Consider the following 11,471-nt stretch of genomic DNA (forward strand, 5'->3'; position numbering starts at 1 on the left):
TCAAAGCCTTGTTTGCAACTTGCTGATTTTTCAAGTGAACACATCATTAGATTTAACTGGCATGGCTTTCTTTGTAGTCTCATCTTCTTCATTAAAAAAAACTGCTCTCTACCGTTGGGATCCACAACTATGAGCAGGTTAATTTGAACCACCCACACAAAGACTAAGGGGCTCTTCTTTTTTACATAGAGTTTGAAGGTGTTCCTACTCTTAAGTCTGAAAACTAAGTGCAAGTACCCTAACATGTCTATGAACTTCCCATTGCATCCCTCCAGATTGATGTCAGTCTCAAATAAATTTGGTCCCAAATTGTTTTCAAATTGATTTCTCCATACACTCACCTACTCAATGCCTGAAACATGTTTATTAACAAAAGGCAAAGAAGTTAGTAATTGCAAAACAACCCAACATACCTTTGCCCTAACAAGGACATTGTGCATATAATGCTAATATGTTTAGAAATTGCATTATCTTTTTAAATCTGCTCCACATAGGCAATCAAGAAGTCATGTCACATAATTAAGAGTGAAACTTCTGAAAACAGGAACTAATGAAGGTGCCCTTTGTTATCGTGAGAAAACGGTTGAGAGACCTTTGAATAAGAGACACACAGTGGAGGCTTGTATGCTGAGCTAGCAGTAGTCTAACTTTCTCACAAGCACCTAGGTGAAAGCAAGACTTCGACTCTCACAGATGAGAAGGCCTACACATCTGGTATAATATAGTAGTACATTATACATGCAGCTTAAATCAGAATGGCTAATATAAAAGTGGTACTTTCATAGGCGTAAATCTATGTGTATGTTTAAGCACTTCCCTCTCCTATGGTGTAAGGCGACAATATGAATACAGACATCTCCTATGGTCATACAGCACAAAGGTTTGTTCATAAGTTTCACAAGCGAGAGTGTCTTCATGCCAGAATATGTCCCAAGACATACAGACTAATCAACAACCTCGCAGAACCGAAAGCACACCAGAACAAGACACAAACCCACCCAAAATGGACTGTTCCACATCACAAGACTCACTGATTACAATGCAACCAAATCTGTTCTACAACACAAGCGACCAAAACCCTAACCCAGCTGTCTTCTAACACCCTATCTACCCTTTCTATAAGAAACTCAATAGTTCTACAACAAAGACAAAAACTAAGCAGGATCCTAGTCAAATCTAGACCCTATTTCTCTGGTGCCTCCTCCTATGACTACAGCGACCACAGGATAAGAATGGAGAGTAGATGGGATCACTACAGACAAATCAGTTATAACAGAAAGGAGCCAAAAAACAACACCCCTCCAGAACAAAGGCGTTTACTGATGCCCAAATGGGTTTGACAATCAAAACACAAAAACACACTTCACTGCTCTCAGTAGGCCCACTGGTTGCACTTCTAGCTCAGGATGTCAGAAGATTCTAAGAAGTAACCACACCACAATTGAATCCCCATGAAAGACCCACTACATTGACCTAAATCATACACTGAATGAACACGTACGGTCACCTACAGTAAGGTGAGGACCAAACCCAGACAACTCGATATTCAAAGAGCACACACCCAGAACAATCTAAAGCGATGACCAACATACTGAATCAAAAGAAGAAGGGTACATAGTTCCTTGGTGAGTCTAAAATCTCAGTCAGAGAACTTGTTGTTTTCACGATGGCAGGCTGTCTTGTTGTACAAACAATAGGAGGAGAGGGATTCCTCCTTTCGGAACTAGTGCCCTCACACACCCAGCAAGCTAGGTGTCCTGCTTCATCATATGGGCCTGCTCCTCGTCGGGTCGGCGCTGCAATACCCGACGGGCACCCATAAAGGGGCTCTTTGTCGGAGATCTTTCGTTCCTCGCCTTAAGGTGTCATGGGTGTGAGGGCCTTAGTGTGTGTAGATGTAGTTGTGAATGTGAGAATTAAAACAGCTCAGGACTCCTATAAAACAAACTTTATTTTAGAAGGGCCCCTGCCTGATTAAAAGGGAAAGGAGTGGCGGCTATCTGACTATACTGGGTCAGGATATGGGTGCTCTACTCCTCGTGGGTCGACATGTTTCTCGCCTATTTGTCTGGTGGATCAGTGGCAATTATTCAGGACCTTAAAGTGAAACTATCTACACCCAGTGGTAAGGTGGGAACTTACCTACCACTCAGTGGATAAGCGGGATAAGTACCCGTGGATTCAGAGGACAACCTAATCTCTAAGTAGATCGTGCCTCCTCAGTTTCCAGCGGGCTCTGGACACATTAAAGATTTGTGTCTGGTTCAAGTAGAAGCCGAGTGGTAGACCTACCCCGCACTGCTGGATCCGGGATGGTGTGGGGTAGAAATAACACTCTAGTCAAAACTGAGTCCTGGCTGTCTCAAAACAACCTCAAGCTGAACTCCCCTCATAACAGCTACTCACACATTCAATATTGGCTCAATTACCTAGACCCCCTCAACTGAAAAACTACTGTTATTGATTCCACCAAATCCCTCGGAACAACACGGGACAAGAATCTGAACATGCTAGCACATAATATTGCAACCATGCGCAGAGCGTCATTCCAGCTCAAACTATTGAAGAAAGTGAAACCATTGCTGCCTCCCTCAGACTTCAAACAAGCAGGACAGTCATTAGTGGTCTTCAGACTAAAATACAGATCTGCAACCCTTTAGGTCTCCCCAAGGTGAGTACAGCTTCACTCAAAGGGACTCTCAACGCAGCAGCGAAACGGGTAATAGGCACTAGACACTTTGACCACATTATCCCAACGCTTAGGCATCTAAACTGGCTCCCTCTCAAGGCCAGAACTCAACTGAAAATTGCTTGCCTCTCACACAGAGCCTTACATTTTAACAAACCGATTCCTCAGTTAGCCTATCCCCTGAGCTCAATGGGCACCACAATGACAGTATTATCTTTACAGGACAGAAGCGCACCCATCCTTCCAAAACCACATTCAATCTTTGCTCCCGTGGTACCTGGAACTGAACGGATTCTGAAAAGACTCAGAAAACCACACTGGAGATTCTATTGCGTGGCCTAATAAGTGAATGACGGACGTTTAATATTATCTCTGTAACAACATACAATATCTTAGTTGAGTTTGTTTCTTTTGATGTATCTGTTTTTATTTATCAACCATATGTACAGTGTTCTGATACCCTTGGGTCATATTTGAGCTTTATAAAAAAAAACTCTAAACAAATGACAAAAAATAAAACAAAATCTAGAAAGTTTAAGACCACTTTTCAATTAACAGTCAACACTCCCCCAATACTTCCTTTTTCTTCACTTCTAAAAGATCTGTTATCATGCTCCTTACACTATTTATTTGGGGATTTTCAGGTTTCCTCTTATAAACTTAGTGAAAATGTCCAACCTTACCACACATGGCATCAATGACTGCATAGTAAGTGGTTGTTACCATCCTATCTATAACAGCATTAGTCTTTTTTACCTGAACATGCAGCAGATCTACCCACTTTCACTACAGTCATGAACATTTCCCCCGATTGTTTCTCCGTGATCACCAAGCACATAACTTCACTGTATAATTTAATTTTTGGAGCTCTGAATCCCCATTTATCCCTACCTTGTCTTGGATGGCAGGACTATACGCATTGATAACAACCTGTGCCATATGAATAATCAAAATTTACAGCCCAGAGCCAACCTCTTTATGGCTGTTAGAGAATCGTTGAGAGATTAGTAATTTTGTTGCTTCCTATGGAAAAGTATACCTTGCTATTCCTGTGCAGACCTTCAAAATAAAGTATGCATCCAAGGGGTGGGTGGAACTCGTGGAGTTTCACTATGTGGAATTCTGTGGAGTTGCAGTGCGACCGGTGCAGCCGCACTGGGCGCTGACCTGTGGAGGGGGTGCTGACCTCAGGAAGACAAATGCAAAAACAACAATTGATGGACAGAATGCAGAACAATGTCATACATTCACCCCAGTACAGAGATCTGGGCCTAAATCCATCGTTTTTTTGCTTCCCATGCCATTCCAGTTTGAACCCAGCCATATGCAAATCAGTCTTGACCCTGCGCCCAATGGGAGCAGTCCAGCCTGAACTACCAAGTCTGGTCCTCCCAAATTAAACCCATATCCAGATATGTGACTGGGGGTAAGTGTCTGAAAAGTTTCAGCGCTCCGTCCATCATCTCCTTGGGCTTGCTTTGTTCACCCTAAGTTGGCAGGGTATGCCCAGACGTGGGTCCCTTGCTCACTTTGCCACTGTATTCAAGCTAGCCTGGCTGATGAGGGCTGTTAGCCCGAAACCGGTCCCAGGATGCTTGTTTCCAGTCCAGGGAAGACATGGCTTGGCAGTTCGGGCTGGGTTGTTCCCATGAGGCACAGGGTCAAGACTGATTTGCATATAGCTGTGTCGGAACTGGGGTGGCAAAGTGAGCTAAAGAACGATGATGGATTCAACCCAGATCTGTGACTGGGGGTGAGTGTCTGAAACATTTCAGCTCTCCGTCCATCATCTCCTTGTGTCTGCTTTGACCTCAGGAGTGGGGGCACTGTGTTTAGCAGTAACTTATGATTGGAGAGATGAGAGGCACCTTTGCCCGGTGGTCTTGAGGGAATAGAGGAGGTCATAGGGGGGGTTCCAAAAATTATTGTCGCACTGGGCACCTCCAGCACTGTCAGCCAAGGATTAATGTACCTGCTGGAGAGAGATTGGAATTTTTTAGTGACAGTTTTGACTCAACTAGCACAGAGGGTTAATAGGCCTGCAGCAAAGAACGTGTACCATGCAGATTATGGAACAGTATTTTATGTGCAGAGCTCAGTGGGTTACAGCTTTTGAAACAGAGATCCTTTTGTTACTGTGCAGTTCATAAGTTACAATCATAATCTAGCACAGTGGGCTATGACCTGCCTTCAAGGAGCTGAATGCACACTGCATTGTGCAGTTTAGAATGTTATGTTTTTTCCCAGTCTTTCATTATTCCAATGTTGCTAAAAAGGGTTTGCTTGGGTAGAAATACATTCTTATTAGTAAAGCCAACCATAACCACTGTTGTTCGCTCTGAATCCTGTTTGTGCTTCTCCAGACCAAGCTCTCTTAAAAAATGCTTATTAATATGAATGACAAGTGAATCCTACACCTTGTAGTTCCCTTTTTCTTATGTCTCTGTATGTGTGTGTGATGTAAAGTGCTCCCACACCCTAAACTGGTATAAGAGGCGCAATAAAACAAATGAAAAACGTGTGAGAGGGGCTATGGCGAGATTAGAGGCATTGTTGGAGGGTCTTAGTGAGGGAATCATTGAGAGCCCCAACAAAGATTGTCATTTCCTGGTGCACTGTAAGATCATCATTTACTATACGTTAAGGGAACATACAATTGAATATATAATGACTAATATAAATGTGTTACAGAATGCACATTTTTTTTGGGGGGGGAGAAGCCACAACATGTGAAGCAGTGTAATTTTCCTCTTCCACATTCTCCCCTTTGATTGCTGGGAAAGGATCCCTCATTTAATAGTCCATCACTGCATTCACCTCCTTATGTTCTGCCCTTTCTTTCTATGGAGTCCTTGTGTGACACCTTCTGTGTTTTGATATACACACAGCTCCTGGATTCGAGGCAGTGATGTGTAAATCTCAGAATGCTTGTGCCACTAAGTGCAGTAACAGCAGTAGTGAGTGCACACAATTTTCTCTTTAAGTAAATTATCTTACTACCTTCACAGGCCCATAATACAGTGATGTCCTTGGGGTCCTTCTTCACACAATGATTGGCATGAGTTGATTACAGCATTCAGTACCAAATGTGGTGAGCTGAGAGTGTGAAGTCACACACACATGGAAAGAGCACTCACTATCCACCCCAGTCGTTAATTAAGCTTGTCACCAATGTCCTGATGTCAAGTCCACACATACATCAATATTAAAAGGTGGAAGTCAGTTACCAGGTAGCACCAATATCGCCAAAAACTGACCAATTCGCATAGGACCATTCTAGAACATAGAACATTTGGGATAAGGATAGAATTAAAGGGACAGTACCAAGAGAATGAATTGAAAGGGCAACACTGCAAGCATCTGTCTTGAGCTTCCTCAAAAACTGATTTCTGGTGTTCGTCATGCTCAGAATGGGGTTGGTATGATGTCCAAATATCTGAAGTTTGATCAAGTAATTCTAGATCTCAGGTCAGTCCATTGGCTGTCTGTGGTTAGTACACTCAAAATCAAGATTGTAGAAAATCCACACCGTGCCTCTTATGGTGCCATCCCTCCCTGTCTCTTGAACAAACAAATGGCTGGGCTGGCGTCTGTCTCCATCATTTCCGGCTTCACTAGAGGTTCTGGAACTGCAAGGCAGACCCGGCTGTTGTTAGGGTTTGGGTCCCTGTGTATTTCACTGGAAAGAAAGACAGAAGAACAGGCAGGGCAACCATCAATGTTTTAAACAGGGGCAGCACTGCTGGGATTGCACAGTGCCTAGTGCACAAGCATTTCAAACCTGTTTGAAAGGTTTGGCACTTGTGTACCTTTCAAGAGCATAGTTACTTAGGCTGCGTCTACACTGTCTCAAATAACAATGACCTAAATAACGGCACCGTCTCAATACTTGGAAAACTAAATGGGTTTACCCCCAGACTTTTTATTTTTTGAACTCCTGTTGTGACCTATATTTAGTTGGTTTTAAGACTCAGGGCACTTTACCACTGCTATTCAGTGCTAAAGTGCATATGCTCTCCGTGTAAATTGTGTTTATGGATTGGTGGTTCCAGGATTGGCTTATTTTATTTACAACTAAGTCCCTAGTGCTGTACACTCTAGGTGTCCAGAGCCTGTAAATCAAATGCTACTAGTGAGCCTGCAGCACTGATTGTGCCACCCACACAAGTAGCTTTTCAAAGGTGTCTCACACCTACCACTGCTGTGTCTGCGTGCAGTTTTTAACTGCTATGTTGACCTGGCAAGTGCACCTACATGCTAGGTCCTAACCATCCTTTTTCTCACATATAAGACACCCCTAAGGTAGAGAAAGGACTGGACTGTTCTTTCTGCATACTAAGTGCCTCCATGGGCTTGATGTAGAGCTTGCCTCCTGTTGGAAGTCTCAGGGAAATCAAAGACTTCAAACTCTCCTGGGTAACGGCTTTTGGAATTGGATGTTTCAGCTGCCACAAAGAAGTAAGATAACCCGATGCCATCAACAACGCTGCTGCCGGTTCCATGACCTGAAGGCACCGCAGAGGGCACTGCCACACTCCGCAGCGCAACCCTTGACTCACCGACGATGATGTCCGACGCTACCACTGATCCGTTGCTTGCACTGTGACCTGTAGGCACTGCATTCCGCACCGCCTTGCTTTACGCCGCCACCCTGGTATCCCCGACGATAAAGCAATGCCGTCACTGATGCCACTGCCTGCACTGTGACCTGTGGACACCTCTCATGGAGAACACAGAGCTCCGTTCCGCTTTGCACTGCAGCCCGGGTCTCACCAACGAGGCCACTCCAAGCTGATATCGATGCCGCTGCTTGCACCATGGTTTGGGGCAGTGTTCATAAGTTACACAACGCAGTGTCCTGTCCCACACCACACCCTTATCCCACCAACGCCATCGACTCCAGATCATCAACTGATGCTGCTGCTTGCACTGCGACCTCTGGGACCCGCACACTCCATTGTCCTGTCTCGCACCACAGCCTTGGGTCTACCGACGACAGCGCTTCAGCAACGATGCTGCCAATGTTTGCCCTGTGACCTGTTAGCACCGCAACAAGCACCGTCCCACTTCACACCGCAGCCCTGGTCTCACTGACGGTGTTGGATGACTGTCACTGAACCACTGCCTGCACCGCGACCTGAGTGCACCGCACGTTGCACCGCTCCAGTTCACACCGTAGCCCGACGCCTGCTGACGCTGGTGCTCCTGACTTCAAACTCACAGAGTTTGACCTAAAAACACACATGCCTTCAAGGGCCCGATGACTCCTGCACCGACTCCCTGAATCAACGCCTGCCGCCGCCGCTCCTCTGGAGCTAACCGCAAGGTCCAATGCCCTCCATCTCCAAAGGTACTGTTTTACGGGTTTCCCCAACACCGCAGCTGGCCCGCGACACTGCGGTCGGCTGGAACTGTTGGATTTGTTTGCTCACGATGCCGTGATAGCCCCGGATGGAGCTATTGAGTTCAAGGAACTGTTTTTAAAGCCTAGTTTTGCATTATTTGTAGTTTGAACACTGTATGTTGGATTTTTATCATTTTGGTCTTGTTTTACACAGATAAATATTGGATATTTTTCTAGAACTAGTATGGTGTCCTTTTGTAGTGTTTTCACTGTATAACTGTTTGTTTTGTGCAAATGCTTTACACATTGCCTCTGAGATAAGCCTGGCTGCTCATGCCAAGATACTAAGGGGGTGAGCAGGGGTTATTTTAGATGTGCTATACCCTTATCTTGACTAGAGTTGTCGATTCTCCCAGGCTTAGGTGCTTACCGTGCATACCCTAGCCAACCAGAAAACCCATTTGTAATACTAAATAATCAACAGAAACAGCTGGCCATTGAGTGTCTGCAGCAGGACTTTAACCCCTTCAGCGCTGCGGGAATTCCCCCGCGGTGCTGAAGGGTTCGAGCGCGGGCGGGGCCATGACGGAACGGTTCCGTCATGAGCACAGCGCAACCGATGCTCATGACGGAACCGTTCCGTCATGGGCATGGAAGGGGTTAAGGATGCTGATTTGGAGTATCACCTAAGTGAGAATGGTGTCTGTGCACTCCTCCACCTATACAATCCTCTCAGTGAGTTAAGGACACACTTTTGAGATCTCTCTATAACCTATATTTAACTCATGCCTTAGCTGTACATGTTCTGTGAGCGCTGAAAGCTTGCACTAGTCTGCCCTGATGAATCTGTTCTGCAGGGGATGGGAGACTGCGGTGGCTGCCGTCTGTGAGAAAGTGAAGCTTGCTTTCTTACTTCTGTGCTGTATCTGTTCTGTGAGGTATGTGTCATAACATTGATAAAGTTAACACTGCATATTCCCTAGGTCTACCTGTCCTCTGAAGGAGGGAAGGCTGCAATGTTTCCTGTTCTATCAAAAGGGGTGTTTTCACTGCTGTTGCACAATTTTATGAGAAAGGATATAATGAGTGTACTTACAGAACGTCCCTTAAGAACCAGAGACTGTTTCATAATATTTGAGACACCAAGGGGGATAGTTACAATAAAATGTAGGACATTTTTAAAATGCAGGGATGCGCCATATTTACAAAAATACAGCGCACCCCTACGTTTCCCCTACCGCTGGAGCTAAAAAAGCGGCCAAGCACCAGCGCACACACCCTTGCGCCATGTTGCAAGGGTGCCTGTGCTGCAGGGGTGATTGTTTATGTGCAGGAAGGAATACCGTCCTGCGCATAAACAATCTTTAAAGGCGATTTCCATTCTGCAGCATACATAGAAAGAGCAAAATACAAGGGAAATGTAATAATTTTTCCTTGTATCACAATACTAAGACCAGTTTTACATGGCCTTAGTTTTTTACGCTGCCACATCCTTGTAAATATGGGGCAGCATCAAAAAGCAATGGGTGTCCTGGTGGAACACCCACTGCCCTCACCTTTGCCTCAGCGGGCTGCTGTGGAAAGAGGCATATTTACAATGTGTTGTTAAGCCACGTTAAGTGGCTTAATGCCACGTTGTAAACATGGGGTATGGCGTAACGCCACCGGAGCGTCAGGAAAAGTGACTCTCCGGTGGCGTTAGGATATTGTACGTATGCCCCTCCCTCCAGTTTTATAGTCAGTCCTGAGGAAACCCCTGCAGGGGCAATATTCATGTGCTGTAACATGTTGATTGAAATAATCAGGCACTTGGCCCTCCTATTTCAATCTTCTGGTAGAGAAACACTTGTAAAACCCGTATTAGCTCACCCATCTAGAATTTTTAAATAAGTTTGATATTTTAACAAAGAGAGAACATAAATGAGCATTATAAAGGGAGGACATCATTTCACCAAAACTAGTGAACCCATAACTATACGATTGTGCAACCAGTAAACAGTGTCCTCTTGGATGCTTCTCAATGCTATAAGAGCAACCAACTGATAAAGCATACATATTAGGTCAGTGAGGGTTTTAGCTCCATAAGAGTTTTGGCTGCTTCTTCTAGGACTTTTGTGCTTCTGGTTTGTTTATGTTATGTCTATATACAAAGAATGCACAACAGCCCTTTAACTCCTCTGATTCCTTGTTCATAGTGTGTTAACTACTGCTCTGAATGTGTGAGAGAATTGTGTAATGTTTTACTGTTGCGATCACCTGTACATTACTTGTTCTTGGTTTAGGGAAGACTGCTCTGCTGCTGTCCATGTTGTTCCTTTTTTATGACGCTAGGTATAAAACTTTCCACTATACAACAGACAAGAACAATTCACATTGTCAATGCTTGTTTTAATGCATGATGTGAATGAGAGTGTGAACCTGCTCAAAATATATGAGCAGATTTTAAATTCAGTTTTACGTGTAAAACAATCTAGTTTTTTTTTTTTTAATGGACGAGGCAACTTTGTAAAATTTTAGAACATCGTTGACAAGCGGCTCCAATATGGTAATGTATTACACATTCAGCGAACTATGGCATTTTAGCCAAAAGCACTTTGCATGCTGGGGCTTTGATCTGATAATGACAATGTTAAAACCAAATGTACGAGCCCCATAATGCATCATGTTGTTGTTTGAAAAGTCAGGAATTGCAGATGGTATCATATGTCATAGTGGCACTTGGCAGACTTGAAAAAAAGCAAAGGAAAATTTAGTTCCTGACATTCTTCATTTTTCTCTCATATGCTGCTAGAAATTGGGTTCTGGGTTGAGTAAGGTTTTTCCCCTAGGCCAAGCAGAACCAACCACTCTAGTCAGGGTAAGCTAGATACACAACTAAGATAACCTGTACTCACCCTCTGGTAGCTTGGCGCAGAGCAGGCAGGCAGGCTTATAAAAAAAGAGTCAATGTGTAAAGTATTTGTGCAGCACACACACACAGTAACACAATGAATACACCACAAAAAGACTCTCCATAGGTTTATAAAAATAGGATTTTATATTATCAACACAACGTGATCAAAATTACAAGAGTCCAATACGTACTTTGCAAGTTATGACCTTTAGGCATAAAAAGTAAACACAGTGCCAAATCAGCATTCACAATAATAAACTTATTGGCAGTTATAGGAGTCAGATGAGAGAACGACTCTCAATCAGTTCAGGAAATATGAATGGTTACTTCTTTGTCGTGTTGGGTTAAAGTAGTGCACAAAGAGTACCCGATGAAAGTCCTGCATTGGTCTCTTGTGACAGGGGTGTGCTGGAAAGCTCAACTGCCTGCGAGCGAGCAGGAGGATTACAAGGACCCTGCGGGTCCAATTTCACAGTAACTCATCTACAGGCAAGGAATGGGATGTTAACCTCATGGTTCTTTTGGTGTGGCGAAAGGGCAGACTC

The sequence above is a fragment of the Triturus cristatus genome, chromosome 5_2 (assembly GCF_964204655.1).
Source record: "Triturus cristatus chromosome 5_2, aTriCri1.1, whole genome shotgun sequence".
NCBI lineage: Eukaryota > Metazoa > Chordata > Amphibia > Caudata > Salamandridae > Triturus > Triturus cristatus.